The following is a 5,794-nucleotide window of genomic DNA, read 5'->3' on the forward strand; positions in this document are numbered from 1 at the left end:
GGCGGGTACACACATACAATCACGCAATGCAGGTAAGCCACCTCTGCGCGCCTCGACCATTACAGTTATTGGGGGCCAGGACAAACGTAGCGGAGGCGGCGGCAGGAACACAAGCGCCGAAAGCGCGCAGGGAGGGAATGATCCTGGGAGGAGGAGGAGGAGGAGGAGGATGGAAAGGAAGCTGGCGTAAGAGAAGACTAAGGGGCGGGATTGGGTGGCTGGAGGCGGGGAGGGATCCGGAGACGGCGACTCCTCCCTCCCTTGGGGAAGGGAAACGCAGCCACAGCTGTAGCAGCGCCCGGGCGGGCTCACCTATCTCCAGGTTTCCCCCTTGCGCCCGGGCGCTGAAGACGGCGGGATCGGGGCCATGTTCAACCGCGGATCGCGGCGCCGACGATCCACCCGAGCCGTGAGTCCCTGTCAAGGGGAGAGAAGGGATGGGCTGGGAATCGGACCGAAGCGATCTCCAGCCAGCCTCCGCGGAGGCAGCCGCGGCCCATTCGGAGTTCGGGGGAGGGGGAGGGAGAGGGAGGTCGGAGGAAGAGATCAGAAACGAGATCAGAAACGGCACGAGGCGCTGTAAGGGATGGGCGGGGAGAAGAAGCGGCGGGGCTTGTCCCAGCGGGGTGTAATTAACTTAATTCCCTTTCCCCAAAGGAGACGCCATGGGGCGGCGGGGTGGGGGAGCTCAGTACTGTATTGTACAGATACCGAACGGACTTTCTCACACCAAGCTTTCCAGGGAATCCTCCGGATAAAAGGGATAAAAGGGAGGATGAATGAAGGTGCTCGGGGGCGCTGGATTACAGGGCAAAAGAGGGCAAGTGGCGACACAGGGGGAACCCAATACCGTGGCAGCAGCTCTTAGGGATGCTGCCACGAGGAATGCTAGAACTGGGAGCAATCTTGGCTCTCCGGCTTCTGTTACTTCACCAGAGATGCCCCAGGCAGGCCCTTGGAGAGAAGAGCAAGAGAATTTCAGCCACCCACCACATCCTAACAAGAGAAGGTGCTGAGTCTGGAGCCTAGAAAGGTGTCCCTCTAAAGTGGGTGATGCCAGTTGCATTAAAGCACTGACAATACAGCCAGACACTATATCGCAGGAGGGCCACAAAAAGGGAATAAAATGCTAGTTTTTCCAAAGGCAGTTGCCATTATCTGTGGCTGTGCTTTGGAGGCCCATTGCCTTTAGCAGGATGTTTTGTAAATCCCAGGTAGGTGGTGTGAAATAGATGGTTGGGGATGCCTGTTGGGTTATAGGGTTTTTGCAAAAAGCATAATCATCTGTTCTCAGGAGTTTTGTCAACATACACCTGAATCAACATAGAACCTATCATGGAAATCACAGTCCAAAACATCTGGAAGGTTGTTGGCTATTTGTAAAATCTTTCTTCTGCTCTTAAACCTAACCATATTAATTAAACATGCTTTATTTCAGGAGAAATAATGAGGGGGTTGAAGGGGGGAGGAGGAATGGGGAGGGGGAAGGCCACAATTCATCAACATGTGGAGGGCCATAGCATTCCTTATCTCCTGCTTTGAGATCCTGAATTGGATTGACGTAATAAATTAAAAACAAATCTGCAGACTCTAGAAATTCTTAAGGAAAAGGTGGATGATACAAGCATGAAATTTGTTCACATGAAGATGGTTATGCATTCTTTCTCTGTAAACGGTCCCTGCATATCTCTCTAATCTTTACATCTGTGGGCAATACCTGAAAGTGTCCAGTTGCCCATACCGGTAACATCCATATGCTAGATTCATTAATAAGAGCATATGGAATCTTCCAGTAAGACTTTTTGTCTTGAAGGTGGAAGGTTTTCATAAAGTGCCATGGAGGTTAGTGCTATTCTTGGACTGGCACTGAGGGGCCCAAAGTTTAAGCCCACCCTCAGCTATAGAAGTTCCTTGGTGATTTGAGATAGTCATTCTGTCTCTGTCCAACTTGCTCACAGAACTGGGAGGAAAAATGGGAGGAGGGAGCACGATGCGCACCACCTTGGCTCCTGAAGGAAATGTGGGATAGGAATTTAATGCATGAATCACAAGCAAAAAAAATCCTGCATCTGGGTCCTTGCTGGAGGAGCATATACCATTAATTTTGGTATTTGTAGGAGGCACAATAAAAGGATAGGGAGAGGCAACCTAACAGTGTAATAACATGTCTAAATTGTTATTAGAGATATTTTAGCTTCTGCTCAATGAGGACCTAGGAGTTAAGCCAAAGAGGTGGGGTTTGACAGAAGGAGAGGTAGTAACAGGTGTTCGCAGAGGCACTTTCAGGCATAAGGGGAGGCAAATGAGCATGGTCCGAGCTGAATAAGAAAGCAGGTAACTTTTTAATAGCTTAGAGTGGTTAGTTGACAACATGAAGACCTTTGCTGGAGAGATCTGTCTTCCAGCAGATTTTGCTTTCATTCCTTATCCTTTGCATGATTTGCTTGGGTGGTTGTCTCGTTCTGCTGAGTGGAGAAAATCCTATAATTGGACACTTTTGTTTGAGCTTATTGTAGGCACTTGATCCCAGAGAGAGTCCTTCATTTGATCTGTGGGCTGATAGGGGGGGTGTCTAGACAGATATTTCTGGACTTTGCCACTTTTGCTTCTTTCTGGTGGTGAATGGAGATAAAATGGTTAATTCTCGAGTCCCTCTTCTAGGGCAATCCAAGTTAAGTCCATACTTCTTGTTTTGTCTTGAGGACTGGAGACACAGTAGATGCTAGGGGCAGCTGAACAAAAATAGTGAGCATCTGTGAAGTTATGCAAATGTAGACAGCATTTTCTCTCTGTCATTCCTCTCTTGCATTATTTATTTTTTCTCTCCTTTACTGAAGTTTCAGTCTTAGTTTTGAAGCAGTGCTCTGGAAATGGGTAAGACCAAATTTTAAGGTGTAATACGGATGGGGAGATACAAATGGCGGATGGGGAGATACAAATGGCGTAGGTAAGAAAGAAAAGGCCATGAGTGAGCAATGCTTTTGTAGGGCTCTGAGCCAATTTTCTGAAAAGCTGTAATTGAGATTTCTACATATCCAAATCCTTAGTAATAGATCAGTGGGTATTTTGCCTTTTCTCCCAACACAAAGCTTTTTGGGTTGGGTTGGGCCATTATAGAGATTATAGAGAGACAAATAGTTATGTGGTAGAATAAAAAGGAATCACATAATGGTGGATCCCCAGTCTGGAAGGCAGAGGGGGGAGGTAAAGGTTTCATATTATGTCTGTCCTGGCAGATTTATCAAAGCATCATCTGATGAACTATATCCTTCCCCCTTGAAATCCCTTCTAAGCTGCAAGCCGCTGGGTAGATATCAGTTAACAGATGTGAGGGGAAAGGAATTATGTTGCTTAGGGATTGTGAGCATTCTAACACAATAGTTGCCCATTCTGCTGAGAAATGGTGGCTGCTGTTGGGTGTTTGCTTTTCTTTATAGAAAGTGCAAATATTTGAGCATTTACAGAATGCACTTCTCAGAAGACATTTATTTTTAAGAATCTAAGAACAAAAGTTGAGAGTTGTTTCCCTTTGTCATCTGATGAAATTAACAATAACAACTATATAAGGGGCTTTGAGACATGGGCAGAATGCTTATCATTCTGAGGGGTACATTCCTCTGTGCAGAACAGAACAATATAGTTTTTCCCCCTAAATCCTTATGGCAGCTTATTATCAGAATATTTTTTCTAAAAAAACAGTATGTTTAAATGTTTATCACTTTCTTTCCTTCAATTTGGACAACTGGGAAGGTGAATGTTAGCCAAGTAGGGATCCCAGTTTATAGGTTTCCTTTCAATTATTATTAAAACTGGTAAGATATACACTGCCATTCTACAGATAGGTAAGGAAAGCATAAAATGAAGTGCCAGTAGTGAGTTAAAGCTAATAACTTGAGGCTTCAAGGGAAAATGGATGGTGGATGGACCAGGGATCACCTCCCCCCCCCTTTCCTCTTAATTTCACCATTTCTGCCATTCTCTTGGCCTTAGGGTGCTAGTAGGGAATAAAATACTCGAAACCCCTTTTCCCTGCCCAGTTCAGGCGGGGCTTCATTGAAGTTTGCCTGGGGGGAAGTGGGAGCGGCTCCCGGCACCTTCTCCCTCTCCCTTCCGAGTCTCTTCCCCCTTCATTCATCGCGCGTTGGCGTGATGAGATCCGTACACGAAGGAGCCAAGATGGACGGAAAGTATCCAAATGATCGTCCGGGGAAAACTCCCATTCTGCTCTATGCAGTTTCGCAGCTGATTAAGTTTCCTTCTCCCTCGCGCACCCGCTCCGGTCTCCTGTCCTCCTCGCCCCGCGCAAAAACTTTCCCAAGGCGCCTTTTGCTGCCGACTTTTCTCAGTCACCTGTAGTGGCAGAAAGCCAACGTCTGGCCTTTTCCTGCCTCGCTGAATACACAGCAGGTCGCGGCCTGTGGGTTGCATTTTCCCCACAATTCCCTGCTAGCTCCTTATTACGGCTTCCTTAGACGTTCCCTTTTCTAGGCCTGTGCAGGAACAGAGTTTCACCCTCAAAGCTCCTTGGTTAGCAGTTTCACTGGCTTCCCATGGCTCGCATGGAGGAATAGACATGGACACACACGCATACACAGAGACAGACATGCACACACACACACGCACACACACACACACACACACACACACCATTTTCTCAACAGCACTGGTTGGTAGTGACAAGGCATGAGGAGAGGGTGCTGCTTTTGGACCACTCTTGATTCCTGGTGACTTGTCTAAACAAGTCCTTGCAGTTTTCTTGGCAAGGCTTTTTTTGAAATGGATTGCCTTTGCTGGCTTCCTCCGGCTCAGAGAACGGACTGGTCCAAGGCCTCAAGAGCCCTTATAAAAAAATCCTCCCTGCTTCAAACAAAGCCTGGCCAGAGGTTTTGAAGGGTGGCTTCAGGCCTTCCCTGTTCCTTTTCTGTAAAGTGAGTTTTGGAAATAGAATTCTCCATTTCTATACCCAAATCCAGTTCTATCTCCAGGTATAGTATAGGTGGTCCTCGACTTACAACCACAATTGACCCCCTAAATTTCCATTGCTAAGCCAGACAGTTGTTGAGCGAATGTTGCCCCATTTTACAACCTTTCTTGCCACAGTTGTTAAGTGAATCATTGCAGATAAGTTACTAACCGTGGTTGTTAAGTGAATCTGGCTTCCCCATTGACTTTGCTTGGCAGCAAAAGATGATCACATGACCATGGGACACCGCAGCCATCATAAATATATGTCAGTTGTCAAGCGTCTGAATTTTGATCATGTGACCATGGGGGAATGCTACAATGGTTGTAACTGTGAAAAATGGTCATAAGTCACTTTTCAGTGCCGCTGTAACTTCAGCCACTAAATGAATGGTTGTAAATTGGGGACTACCTGTACATGTTCTGTAGTAAAAGCCTACCTAAAAATATAGGCAATTCATCTTAGGTGGGAATTGGTGAACAATGTGATTGGGAACCTGCTGGGACTTTTAGGTTGATCCCATTGATGCATCCCCATCTGTGGATAGAGACAACTGGAATGGTTGGGGTCGGAGAGCATCAATGGATTCCCCCTGGTTGGGTAGATACTGGTTGGGTAGATACCAGCTCAAACTGGTCTTGTGTATGATTCCTACTGGTGAATGTATACTGATCATGCTGGCAGGTGGAACGGAGCTTTGCAGTTAAATAGGAACTGTAGGGTGGAGCCATACTGGGAACGTTGGGAATTGTGACATGGATGCTGTTGCAGTTTTGGTGGTTGATTTCTTGCCTCTCTGTCTCACATCAGCTGCCTGAGTTGGAGGACCCT

Source organism: Protobothrops mucrosquamatus, unplaced genomic scaffold (assembly GCF_001527695.2).
Source record: "Protobothrops mucrosquamatus isolate PMUCROS unplaced genomic scaffold, P.Mucros_1.0 scaffold300, whole genome shotgun sequence".
In the NCBI taxonomy this organism is placed as follows: domain Eukaryota; kingdom Metazoa; phylum Chordata; class Lepidosauria; order Squamata; family Viperidae; genus Protobothrops; species Protobothrops mucrosquamatus.